Raw genomic sequence first — 15,289 nt, 5'->3', positions numbered from 1 at the left:
TTCAAAATTTTTTTAATTAATTTTTTTTTCCCATTTTAGACAATGTTTAATAGAAACTTTAAATCCTATGAAAAAGATAATAAATATAAATGCAATAAATATTTAATTATTAATATAAAAAAGAAAAGTAAATAGTTTATTATTATTGGATAAAGTTGAATTATTTTCTTGATTTTTTGTAAGAATAGAAATTTGTAAAATAAATGTTTTCTTTATTTCTTTATTATTATTATGTTTTATTTGTTTATAATTATTAATTATAAAAAAATGTAAGGTTAAAATTTAGAAATAAAAGTGTTAATATAATAATATTAATAATTATCGTTGCCTCAAATTGCTTTTTTTATAACTTTTGAGATTTGAAGTGTTACACTTGAAAAATTTGTCAGGCTTTTAGATATTTCTTTTAATTGCTTCATTTCTTCATCGTAGAAAATCCTTATGAATTTGACACATTCTTGATTCTAAAAAAATTGTTAAATTATAAAATAAAGCAAATATGAAAAAAAGAAATACACAGAAAAACAATTGTACCAACATAAATCCATCAAAATGATAGAATTTTTTTTAGTCACCCGATAGCAAGAAAATTTTTTAAAGTGAATGTAGCTTTGAATCGCTACGTAGCGAAATCTTCGTAGCGCTATCGCTATTTGTAATCCCACTCCAGCAACAATGAAATAAATTAAAATTGTTCCTATTCACGCTATATATTGACCGTTTTGAAAAATGTCATTTCGAGAAAAAACGAGTTTAAAGTTTTAACATGAAAACTTATAAAAAAAATCGGATATCGCACTAAAATCGAGGGGTCCGTACACGAAGCGAACTTATTTGGTATAAAAACATATATTTAAAAAATATAAGTTTTATGTGTCAAATAATAATGTAAGTGATACAAAAAAAACAATTTTTTAAGAAATCTTAAGATAATTGTTCCTTTTTGTATCACTTACATTATTTGACATATAAAACTTATATTTTTTAAACATATGTTTTTATACCAAATAAGTTCGCTTCGTGTACGGAACCCTCGATTTTAGTTCGAGTGTAACTCGCACTTGTCCGATTTTATTTTTAATTAAAATAAACATTTTCTTTAAAAAAAATGTACAAAGAATATCGAATTAAAAAAGAAAGAATAGGAGGAAGAGAAAAAAATTTAAAAAAATAAATAGAACGGTGGTCCTTAACACACTTTAACCCAAAAGTTCTTTCACTGTAAAATTTCTTTCATATCTTGAATGTGGACACTTTCCTGAGTATTTTGCAAAAAAATTTTAAATCTTTTATCGAGCTGTTTTTGAGAAAATCGATTTTTTAGGTTAAAACATTCAATTTTTCATTTTCCTTAAGAAACATTATGTAATCTCCCAGTAAACATTTATATAAAACCTAACTTTATAAAGAATAAGTTTTATTCAAGCTGTCCTGATATTTTTTACTTGGGATAATAGTGATATTGTTTTTTTAATTGTTAGTTCATGAATGGAGTCGTTAGTTAGTATAGAGATAACGACAATCAGCTCCTATTACCACACATCTGTTCTCCTACCACACCCCGCCCTCCCACTAGTCCTCGGCGAGTGATTATACCTCGCTCGCTCAGAGTTATTTGTCAGAACGTTCTCCGCTGGTTGTCGAGTCACTTTTCGTAGCCAGTGGATGCGGCCTCACGCCTGGAATACTCTATTTTCAGTAGACGTATTTCTCTTTGAATACAAGTATACATAAGAGGGCGTACACTGGACTATAGGTACTTCTGTGTGCAGTGAACTTCTCTGTACCAGAGAACCATCTTTCTTAGGCTGTATATTGTAGAGGTATTTCTCTCAGTATATAGGTTCCTAGAGAAAATCATACACTAGACTATAGGTACTTCTGCGTCTAGTGAACATCTTGGAAACCTAGTGCCAATCATCCTCGCCTTCTCAGACTCTTCTATAGGTACTTTTGTTAAGAAGTCATCTTTCATATTCCTTTCCTTGCGACTCGATTCCCGATAAGTGCAGGTATCTCCTGTTTCATCAGAACTACAAGATTGATCCTCTATCTCAGAATATTTTCTGGATAGAGGTGAGATCTTGTGGAAACATTATTCTCAGTATTTCGCGTCGGGCATGAACATCAGGTAGCCTCATGATGACTAGTCCTCTGATTGATCATTGATCAATTTATAGTGTACACGAAATCTATCTTCGTTCGACGACGTGAATCCGGTAGTAAATTTATAAAATAGCTTCGGAGAATAGTCGGAAAAATAAGGCAAAAGGGAATTGAATTATTCTCAGACTAGACTAGGCCTAAAAAAAATTAAAAAAATTGTTAATTTCATTCCACATTTTAAATTCTAGATTCTGCTATAGTTTTTTGTTTGATCTGCACCGACAGTTTAAGAACGAAAACTACGATTACTTTATTTGTACTTTTTTACTTTTGTATTGCTTTATTTTATTATTACAATACAAGTTTCTTTCGAAGGTTCAAATAATGTTTTATTATTGACTTTTCTTCTCCTATCAAAATCACAGATAAAAGTAAGGTTCCTAAATAAAGAAAGGTTTTGATTACTTTAAAATCTAGTAAAATACTTTATTGGAATACTCTGGCTCTATCCGGCGAGCAAATCCTATGGGCTAAAAATATACGATCATTACAAGTTGAAATGACATCTAACAGATGTCATATTTCCGGTAAAATATGAAATTACATCTTTCTGTAAATATATTTATTCATTCATTTCATTCATGAACTAATACTTAAAAAAAGCAATTTCACTATTATCCCAAGTAAAATATATCAAGACAGTTTGAATAATACTTATTTTTTATGAAGTTAGGTTTTATGTAAATTTTTACCGGTATATTACATAATGTTTCTCAAAGAAAACGAAAAATTGAATTTTTTAAAATAGAGCAATTCCATGGGATGTGATCACAAGAATTTTTGATGATTGGAGCAATTTTATTAAAACCTTGTGAATATGTTCCTTTATTTGTACAGAATGAAAGCCCACAAACAATTTTTCAAAATTTTCAAAATTTTTTGAGATATCTGGAGTGGGATTACAAATAGCGATAGCGCTACGAAGATTTCGCTACGTAGCGATTCAAAGCTACATTCACTTTAAAAAATTTTCTTGCTATCGGGTGACTAAAAAAAATTCTATCATTTTGATGGATTTATGTTGGTACAATTGTTTTTCTGTGTATTTCTTTTTTTCATATTTGCTTTATTTTATAATTTAACAATTTTTTTAGAATCAAGAATGTGTCAAATTCATAAGGATTTTCTACGATGAAGAAATGAAGCAATTAAAAGAAATATCTAAAAGCCTGACAAATTTTTCAAGTGTAACACTTCAAATCTCAAAAGTTATAAAAAAAGCAATTTGAGGCAACGATAATTATTAATATTATTATATTAACACTTTTATTTCTAAATTTTAACCTTACATTAACTATAATAATCTTTGAATTCATTCCTTCATTCCGTCCATTCATTCATTCCGTCCGGACCCCTGCTGGGTTTTCGGTGACAGAGAAAAGAACAAGTTATGGAGAGAGAAAGATATATCTTTATTTTGCAAATGAGGGTTCACTTGACCTGCAATCTTTTAAAGAGGATTAATTAATAACTCTGAGGACCCAGGTAATAATTTCTTTCTGTCTTTATCACGTAAAAAAACTATAAAGAAAGTCTAAAACTAAATAGGTAACGCATACCTTTCTTTCTTACACCAAGGAATATAACATAAGTACTTCTTCGTTTAACATTGCGTTTCTCTATCTAGACAATTCAAAATGGCATAAGAATATCTTCGTCTAAAATCTTAATCTTCTTCCTTTTTGTTTTGAAAATAAAAATAAATATATATATCTATATATATATATATATATATATATATATATATGTGCATACCTGTATTAGAGTCCCTGAAAATTTTAATAAAAAAATTTAAAAATTATTACCTAAGTTCTCAGAGTTAATCCTTATCAACAAAGGTTCTATTATCTAAGGGTATTGTTCCATGTAATAAATGGGAGAAAAGAAATTATTACTTGGGTCCTCAGAGTTAATTCTCATTGATTATTTAACAAAGGTTCTATTGTCCAAGGGTTGCTTTTTTGTGGTAATTAATCCGGGGTTTTAATACAAGTGTATATATATGTATATATGGTATCTGTAATGAACTACTGATTAATCATATAAGAGTGTCCTTTTGCACTTATTGGCTGATCAGTAGTTACTCATTCATAGTTCTCTAATTCTATTGGATATTGGTAGTTGTATTGGATAAAAGGCAAAATTTGTTATATTGAATTAAAGGCAAAATTGGTTATATTTAATAAATGGCAAAATTTGTTATATTGGAGAGAGTGAGCGAGAGGATTAAAGATATTTAGATTTTCATGAATCAAAAATAAAATTAAACGAAGTATACTATGGCCAACATAAAAGAGTATGTTATTTTGAGTGATGAAGATTTAAAAATTGTTAAAAATAGAAATAAATTGTTAAATGACATGCATATGTACAAATTTGAAGATTTATTAAGAAAAGATTCCAATTCTTTTTTCAATATGCAAAGTACTTATACTTTTATAGCCTTAATGAGGGGTGTTTAAATGTGCATCAAATGAAATATTTAATTAGATTGTTCCCTTTTAAACCAACAGTAGTTTTTGTAGTTGTTGATCAACAACCTTTTGGTAGTGTTGAGTGTGGAGTATATGCAATAGCATTTGCAACATCTATATTTTTTAACGTAATGTCTCACAATAGGAATTCGATAATAGAGAATGATTGGAACCGTCTTTTCATAAATCGAGCTCAGGAACTTAAAAATAATATTTTGAACCCTTGTTCTGTTTTAATACTTTTCCCAGCAATAATATTAACAGAGTTCTATTAACACAATATTTAGAAATTAAACATTCTCTAAATGACACTAGTGAAGAGAAAATAATTCGTACAACTAATAATAATATGAACAAAATTTCACCACTTGTTTATTCAGAAATGAAGTATTTTCTGAGTGAAGAAATTGATAAAAAGATAATTCTAGGAATTAAAGAAAAGGGAAGGCAACGCGCGAAGTTACATATGAACAGAAAATAATTAGACAAGAGAATGGTAGATTGAGAAAACGTAATCGTAATGAAACAGAAACAGAAATACAAAAGAAAGAGCGCAAAAAAAATTTCACTTGCAAAAAAAGAAATTATCTATAGAAACTAAAGATGAAAAGAAAATACACAAGGATAAAAATTTGGCATGTAGGGAAAGAAAAATATCAATGGAAACTCAAGATGAAAAGAAAGTGCGTCAAGAAAATAATTTGTCATGTAAGAAGAACAAATTTTCTACGGAAACGGAAGATGAAAAGAAAGTGCGTCAAGAAAAGAATTTGGCATGTGAAAACGATAATTGAAATAAAAAAGTGTAAGAGATGCAATAATGTCTTAAACTTTTCAATAAAAGTAAGGTTCCACAGAATTATTTAGGTTTGATGAATGTAGAATGTAAGTTTTGTTATGTGTTACATTTTCTGTGTGAGAGACCGTCACATAGATTATTTAGTAGTTGCTGTCATAAGGGAAAAGTAAAGTTAAGCGCCCAAGTAGCACGGAATATTGGTTGATTGTAACATTGATATCAAGTGGGAATATTCCCGTGACATTCAGGCGATATCATAATGTCTTTACGGGGACATTCCTCGGTGATATTCACGTGTGATTCGTATGATATTGAGGGAATATTCCCGTGAAATTTGTGTGATATTGAGTGAATTATTCCTCTGATATTGAGGGAATATTCCAGTGATATTAATAAGATAATTTATAAAATTCTAACAAAATTTCAATTTTTTTTTATTGATTTATTTGTTTAATTAAATATTCAAAATAAACAACATTTTAGAATTTTCTAAATTACAGGAATATTGTCTCAATATCACAGGGATATTCCCTTAATATCCCAGGAATATTTTCTTAATATTGCGTGAATTTCACGGGAATATTCCCTCAGTACCATACAAATATCACGCGAATTTCACAAAAATATCACCGTAGAATGTCCCCATGAAGCGGACATTATGATATCGCCTGAATGTCACAACAATATTCCCGCTTGATATCACCTTGACATTCAAGCAACATTCCGTGCTCCTTGGGTGGTAGATTTAATATGAAGAAATTTTTTGTAAATTTCTAATATTAAATTTTTTGAAAAAAAGAAGTGAATAAAGATATGGTTAATGCACACGAGCAACGTAGTCGGCCGCTTGCGGACGACAAAGTTGCTAGTTTTTTTATAATTAATAATTATAAACAAATAAAACATAATAATAATAAAGAAATAAAGAAAACATTTATTTTACAAATTTCTATTCTTACAAAAAATCAAGAAAATAATTCAACTTTATCCAATAATAATAAACTATTTACTTCTCTTTTTTATATTAATAATTAAATATTTATTGCATTTATATTTACTAGCGATGTATTCCTCGCTCGCTAACGCACGCTCGGTTAAAATTGTACTTATTGTTGTTTACTTATTGTAGTTTATGTATATTATATATATAATTTATGTTTTAAATTAATATCTTATTAATATTGTATAAAATTTATCTTAATTTTGATCAGTTTCATTGAAGGATGAAATGACAATTGTTAAATATTAGATTTTTTTATTATAATTATGACAACAATATTAATTATATTATATTATAATATATTTTTTTTATCTTAAATTATATTATATTATATTATATTGATGTAAATTGTCCCACAAACACATGTAGATTTTGCAAATTTTTGAGAAAAATATTCGTAATAAATCGAAATACTTTTTAAAATATCGGTTTTTATTTTTATTATCTATAGTAAACCGTTATAAAGAGATTCTTGTTTGATTTTACATATATTACTAGTTCTCCGGAATAATGATGTATTTGAATTAAATAATGATGTTGTTAAACGAATGACAGGTGAACCTAGAGAATATTTAAGTATAGATTCATCTGAAGAAGATGAAAAGTGTGACACAATAACTAACTTAATACCAATTGAAGTATTAAATAGTTTAACTCCAAATGGACTTCCTCCTCACAAATTAATATTAAAGATTGGTGCAATTGTGATACTTTTAAGGAATATTAATTTAGAAAGAGGTCTTTGTAATGGAACAAGACTAAAAGTTATTAAAATGGGTAGATTTTCTATTCATGCACAAGTAATAACGGGAAATTAGAAAAATGAGATTGTAATTTTGCCACGAATTACATTGTCACCGTCTAACGAAGAAATACCATTTCAAATGTCAAGAAAGCAATTTCCAATAAGGCTTGGATTTGCTTTAACAATCAACAAATCTCAAGGCCAATCTTTCCAAAAAGTAGGCATATACCTTCCTTCACATGTTTTTAGTCCGTGACAATTATATGTTGCTTTATCAAGAGTAACTTCAAAATATAATCTTAAAGTATTATTATATAAAAATTCAAGTATTACACATAGCGAAAAAGGAATAAAAAAAAGATAGGCAATGAAAAAGAAATTTATGTAAGAAACATTGTTTACCAAGAAATATTACAATAATATTTAACACATGTTTTAAAAAAAATCGACTACGAAGAAATCTACTATCTCTACTTTATAAATAAATTAATTCATTGAATTGGAAATGGATGCGCTGAACTGTAACGTCAGCGCCATAAAAAAATATTATAATTATTATTATACTGATCATATCGCATAGAAAGGATTAAAAAACCATTTAAAAGAAAAAAATATATAAAATATGCTCCCTCATTAACAAAAATATATAAAATTTAATCAAGTAATAACAAAAACTGTAAACTGGCTGCGCTGAGTAGTAACGGCTGCGTAACATAAAGAAAATAATATAATAAATTATAATAATTTATTAATAACATCACTCATATAAAACTAAATTATAAAAAATTAATTTAAAAATTAATAAGAAATAAAACAACTCACGAAAATTGCAGAATGGATGCGATGAATAAGTTAAAACATATTATAACTTTACATTATTGTAAATGAAAATTAAGTATTAAAAATAAAAAAATCAATATTTTTCTAAATCCCTAATTTTTTTGGACTTATAAAAAAAATAGTTTGTAAGATTTTCTAACAGCATATATGCAAAGTATTTTGATTTATTTGAAAATAATTGAAAATAGATTTTTCAAGGACGGTGTCGAGGTCACAGGGTCGGTGTCGTTTTTCGAAATTTGTTAACTTAATATAATAGAAGATGTTTTGTTTTAAATTAAGAAATGTTAAAATTATTCAGTTAAAAACATTTGATTTTAATGACACTTAAAATTAGATACTATATTATAGGTTACTAACTAAAAATTGAAAAAACAACAATAAATATTAAAAAATAATAATAAAAAATTGAAAAAATCAAAAAATTCTTAAAAAATTGCAAAATAACCCTTTTTCGGGTTAAAATTGCAAAATAACACTTTTTCGGGTTAAAATTGAAAAATATCCCTTTTTTGGGTTATAATTGAAAAAAGATGTTACATAAAAATAGTTTGTAAGATTTTCTAACAGCATATATGCAAAGTATTTTGATTTATTTGAAAATAATTGAAAATAGATTTTTCAAGGACGGTGTCGAGGTCATGGGGTCGGTGTCGTTTTTCGAAATTTGTTAACTTAATATAATAGAAGATTATCTTTTTCATAGGATTTAAAGTTTCTATTAGACATTGTCTAAAATGGGAAAAAAAATTAATTAAAAAAATTTTGAAGATATAACCTCGGAAATAGAATTTTTGTTCTTACGCAAGGTTTCACTAAAAAAATGTATAGGGCATTTTGTGTAAGTTAAAGAGTTTTTCAAGAAATGAAAATTTAAATCAATTTAATTAAAAAATTTATCAATTTTTAAATTTAGGCTTGTATAGAATATCCTAATTTAAAACCTCATGCAATTATTATTTTTAATTCTTGCAATAAGATTAATTTTCTTAATTTTTATTTATTAAATTAAATTAAAAAAATTTATTTCCTTTATAAATTATTTTTAAATTAAATTAAAGTATAATTTATTTCGTCACTATAGTTAATTATTTTATTTAAAACTAACAGTTGGCAAACATGAAGTTAGAGAATTGATTCCACCTTCATGTTGTATTTGTTTGCTACGTAGATAAAATATTTTAGGAAATTGACATGAATTCTATGTCAATGTCCTTATCTAGAGGGGTTATGTTTATATTGTCTTCTAAATTACCATCTTGTAGTTTAAGTTTTAAAGAAACTGTCAACGGTATTTTATTTTGGTCATGATTTGGAACAAATTTCACTAAAAATATGTAAGTTTTCAATTCTAAATAACAAAAAGCGCTACATAGCGACTAGCGCTAATAGTAATCCCACTGCAGAAGTACGGATTTATGTGTCTTGAAGTTTTATTGAACTAAACTTTTAGTTAAAATATAAATTTTCGTTAGTATAGCTGGTTCTTCGGTTATAGCATTTTACTTTAACGACGTCTATTATTGTATATGTATATAAACATACACACACATGTATGCATATATACATGACATATACATATATATTTAACAAAACAATTTTTATAATTAATTGTTTCAAGCTTTCGTAATTATATAAAGTTAAAGTCGTCAAACTGTATACTCGTTAAGCACTATCGTATAAAAATCCTATCGGATACATGTACATGTATAAATACACAAACACTCATGTCTGATATTTAAAAAGAATATCGTTTTATTGAAATTTCAAGGTTCGTTATTGTTTGTTTTTTTTATTATTATTAATATAAACACAGTCATTTAATTAAATATATAATTATTCAGATATTCGTTACAGAAAATATTTATAAACTGGAATTCTATCGATTTATAAAATTTTGATATTGCACACAGTCGTAATTGAATGAAAAATCAAAAGTCTGTTTTATCCAATTGGAGATTGGAAATAGTCTGAGATATTTAGCTAACGCTAAATAAATGCATTTTATGATAAATATTTTACTTGCTTAAACTAATCATTTCTCCATCTTTAAAAGTAACTGTCAGGAACTCGGACTACACGAGTCAATCGAGAGAAACGCAGAACGGTTAAATAGGATATTTTAACAATTATAAATATTCAATTATTTAAGAGCCATAACACAGAAAATTATAAGGTATTAAAATAAGCTGCAACGCTTATTATTTTAATCCAATTTTGCTTATTTTAATACCAAAATGAATTAAAATAAGCAAAATTGGATTAAAATAATAATCGTTGCAGCTTATTTTAATGCCTTTTAATTTTCTGTGAAATGTTAAAAGTGCAAATTACAGTTAAATTCAGAAAGTGTTATTTTATTACAACAATTGTTTATATCTCAAAATTAACTGTTTGGAAAATTCAGGTTTGGTGAACCCAAACTTCTGAATTTTTAATAAGCGGATTTTTGAAATATTAAAATAATTGTTTCAAGTCAATAAATATTACAAGTTTAGTAAAAGGAAATTTATAAAGAACAGAGGAAGACGAAATATACTTCCGCATGTTTGAGAATTGCATTAGGGTGAAAATTTCCCAACTGGGCCACCTAAAACTGACTTTTCAAATTTAAAATATTTTTTTTCATAATCTATTGCAGGAAGCCGAATTAAAAACATTCCTGAAATGCGTTTTTAAAAAAATTAATTTTTTAATTATTTATTAACAATTGAATATTTTGTTACCTTTCCACTAAATTTGCAATTACTCTGTTGCTTGTTAATGAAATTTAATAAAATTTGGTGAGCATATAGAAAAATTATGTCTCTTTGAAATGCAATAGAAATTTCAATTAATCTTTATTGTTTATGCAAAAAAAATTGTTTATTTAATAAACAAATGAATATTTAAACTATTTCTCATATGTTTAGGAAAAAATTTCAAAAACGACATAAATCTACACTTTCTCAACTTTAATTTAAAAAAAAAAAATCTTAGTACCTTTAAAAAATGAGTAAATTACGCGAATTTGAAGAGCGACGTGCAAACGCTGGAACAGTCACCACTGCCGCGCGCGGCGCGCTACTACGCAACGATGCCTATTCTCTGTTATCGAATTATACTAATTTATACTAATATAATTTATAGTAATACTAATTTAGCTAAATAAAAATTTGGTTTAGCGAAAATTTAATTAAATAAGAATGTGGTTAAATAAAAATTAGGCTTTAATAACAATTCTATTAAAAAAAAATTCGGTTAAATAAAAATTCTGCTATTGAAAAATTTGGTTCTACGTTAAATGTCTATTCTCTGTTATCGAATTATTGACTAGAATTCTTGAATATCAAATTTTTTCTTTACTTTATTATTTAACAATCATATAACTTTTCATTACAACTGGTTTCTGAAAATTTTTTCAAAAAACGAATATTCATTGAATTATTTTGCAAGTAACAGAATTAGTATCACTAGAAAAAATTTTACATTCCAATGTAAAATATTCTCTAGTGATACTAATTTATACTAATACTAATTTGGCTAAATAAAAATTTGTTTTAACAAAAATTTAATTAAATAAGAATTTGGTTAAATAAAAATTAGGCTTTAATAAAAATTCCATTTAAAAAAATTCGGTTAAATAAAAATTCTACTATTAAAAATTTGGTTCAACGTTAAATTAATTTTCTAAAATTCAAACTTAGTACACATTGAGCGTCCCAATTAAAATCTTTTCGATGAAATAACAAATTCATAAAATTAAATTTGTTCTTAGAAATATAAGAACAAATTGAATTTAATTTCAATTAATTTTAATAATTAATTTATAATAATTTAATTTATAATTTAAAAAAAAAATTATTTCTTATATTTCTAAGAACAAATTTAATTTTATGAATTTGTTATTTTATCGAAAATATTTTAATTTGGACGCTCAATGTGTACTAAGTTTGAATTTGAGAAAATTAATTTAACGTTGAACCAAATTTTTAATAGTAGAATTTTTATTTAACCGAATTTTTTTAAATAGAATTTTAATTAAAGCCTAATTTTTATTTAACCAAATTCTTATTTAATTAAATTTTTGTTAAAACAAATTTTTATTTAGCCAAATTAGTATTAGTATAAATTAGTATCACTAGAGAATATTTTACATTGGAATGTAAAATTTTTTCTAGTGATACTAATTCTGTTACTTGCAAAATAATTCAATGAATATTCGTTTTTTGAAAAAATTTTCAGAAACCAGTTGTAATGAAAAGTTATATGATTGTTAAATAATAAAGTAAAGAAAAAATTTGATATTCAAGAATTCTAGTCAATAATTCGATAACAGAGAATAGACATTTAACGTAGAACCAAATTTTTCAATAGCAGAATTTTTATTTAACCGAATTTTTTTTTAATAGAATTGTTATTAAAGCCTAATTTTTATTTAACCACATTCTTATTTAATTAAATTTTCGCTAAACCAAATTTTTATTTAGCTAAATTAGTATTACTATAAATTATATTAGTATAAATTAGTATAATTCGATAACAGAGAATAGGCATCGTTGCGTAGTAGCGCGCCGCGCGCGGCAGTGGTGACTGTTCCAGCGTTTGCACGTCGCTCTTCAAATTCGCGTAATTTACTCATTTTTTAAAGGTACTAAGATTTTTTTTTTTTAAATTAAAGTTGAGAAAGTGTAGATTTATGTCGTTTTTGAAATTTTTTCCTAAACATATGAGAAATAGTTTAAATATTCATTTGTTTATTAAATAAACAATTTTTTTTGCATAAACAATAAAGATTAATTGAAATTTCTATTGCATTTCAAAGAGACATAATTTTTCTATATGCTCACCAAATTTTATTAAATTTCATTAACAAGCAACAGAGTAATTGCAAATTTAGTGGAAAGGTAACAAAATATTCAATTGTTAATAAATAATTAAAAAATTAATTTTTTTAAAAACGCATTTCAGGAATGTTTTTAATTCGGCTTCCTGCAATAGATTATGAAAAAAAATATTTTAAATTTGAAAAGTCAGTTTTAGGTGGCCCAGTTGGGAAATTTTCACCCATATATAAAATACGAAGGTCAAATTCTCAAGCGTTGGAAAGTAATCCCTACCGGAAGGGTGGTACTGGATTGGTACTGGGAAATTGGAACTGAGATCTCAGTACCAACTCAGTACTAATTTGGTGCATTTTGGTAGTGAAATGGAACTGGGAAATTTACCTGCGAAAAGGGTCGAGTTACCGTTAATACCCTCATAAAAGTGAAAAGCGACTAGCTTTTTTAATATGTTTAAACTAAAACTTTATATTTATTTTAATATTATATTTGTTTTTCATGGATTTATATTATTTTCATACATTATTATGCATATGATATTTCCTTTGTCAGCTAAATTCAAAAATGATGTCCATTTTTTATCAAACTGAAGGTATACGAGATAAATTATAACTTTTTTAAATGTAATTATTTTATGATAAATTTTAGATATTCATAATCTGGAAATATTAACGAATCTGAATATATATTTTTTAAAGTTGAGTTATTAAAATTACAAATTTTTTAAGCAATAAAACTCGGGTTAAAATTTTAATCCTTCAACAAAGGACCTAGGGATTTATTGTTCAAGGAGGGATTGCAATATAATTTCCAAACTTAACAGAAATTTTCTACAAACTATTATGTTTTTTTTTTGCTGTTTTACACGTATATCGTGAGACACGGTTTGTTGATCTTATATACCTTTAAAACTATTGTTAAAGTACTTTAAAAATGTCTTCTTATGGGTTATCAGGTAGTGGTACTGAAGTGGAACTCAAGCCATGTCCAATTCAGTACCATTCCAGTACCACTCTTTCGGTAGGGATTAGATACTTTTCGGTATCATTTATTTTATCATTATTTGGTGAGTTGTTTTAAATCTTCATGTATTGATTGTGACACACATAATATATAAACGAAAAACCAACACTATTACACTCAGTTCAAAGACATAAATTATTTTCTTTTTGATGAAAATTGACTTTTTTTATCTCTTTGTTTTGCTTATATTAAGTGTTTACAGTAACCTTACATCAACCTTACAGTAACCTCAAAGGAAGCTTACAACTATCTCACCGTGTAAGCTTACCACAACTTTACCATGTAAACTTACCAGGACCTTACTGTGTAAGCTTACCTTAGCTTTACTGTGTAAGCTTACTGTAAGGCGGAAGTTTTAAGATGACCTCAAGTTTACTGCAGGCTTACACGGTAACCTTACAAACCCTACAGATATCGTTAAAGTAACCTCCCAGCAAGAAGTCGTGCTATGTGGATATTATTTAAATTGTAAACCTTTTTTATTAAAAATCAATTGGGAAACTAAATGTAAACTATTTGGTGGTTGAGTGAATAAATGAAATCTTGTTTTATGTTAATTCAAGTTTCGATTTATTTAATTACCTTTATATGGTTTTGTCTCATTTCTTTTTGTTAATCATTTTCAATTAAATACCGTCTATTCGGGTTTATTGAACGAATAATATTTCTGGGTGGCAGTCCACTACCTTAATCTAACTTGTTTAGCGAAGAACAATTTACGCTTTCCAAATAATCGGATTTGTTAAATAATAAAAACTAGTATTCTTTCTAAATATTTATTATTTCTCTTTAAATTATCTATCTTTATTTTTTTTGTTAATTAACATCCGTCTTTAACAAAATGGTGGCAGCGGTGGGATTTGAAGCTCATATTTTTGAGAAAATGATTTAAAAATAGAGAAATGAGAAATCAGTAAAGGGTGAAAAAATAAATTTTTCTTTTAAAAATGTACAAGTCTTAAAACACAATAACAAATACACATTAAACACTGAGAATTTAAATGATGAAAAAATGATGAAATTGAATTTATACACCATGAACAATTATTGAAGTGAAAAATTTATTTATTGTGTCTATTTTGTGATGTTTTAATTTTCAGACAAAAATTTTTTTTTTGGGGATTTTTGTCAAGTGCGTGAGTAGAATTTTTGTTTATTTTTGTTGGGTTCGCTAACGTCGAACCCAGACACAGTAACTACCCTTGCATTCGGCAAGCTCTGGTTCCTTTAATAATACGGTTAAAATTCCTTGAAATAACCTTGCCGGAAGTGTGTAGCCACTTGGGCAAGTGAAAGGATTAAAAATTACGAAATGACAAAAATCGAAAATTAAAGTTCGCGTTCTTAGAGATTTTTAAAAATGAGAAACCTCTAAATGAATAATAAATTTAAATATAAAGAAGATAGTTGATTAGAAAA

The sequence above is a fragment of the Leptopilina boulardi genome, unplaced genomic scaffold (genome assembly GCF_019393585.1).
Source record: "Leptopilina boulardi isolate dan_hultmark-lab unplaced genomic scaffold, ZJU_Lbou_2.1 LbouV2_162, whole genome shotgun sequence".
Lineage (NCBI taxonomy): Eukaryota > Metazoa > Arthropoda > Insecta > Hymenoptera > Figitidae > Leptopilina > Leptopilina boulardi.
The sequence above is the reverse complement of the archived record's forward strand: the minus strand, read 5'-3'. Positions refer to the sequence as shown.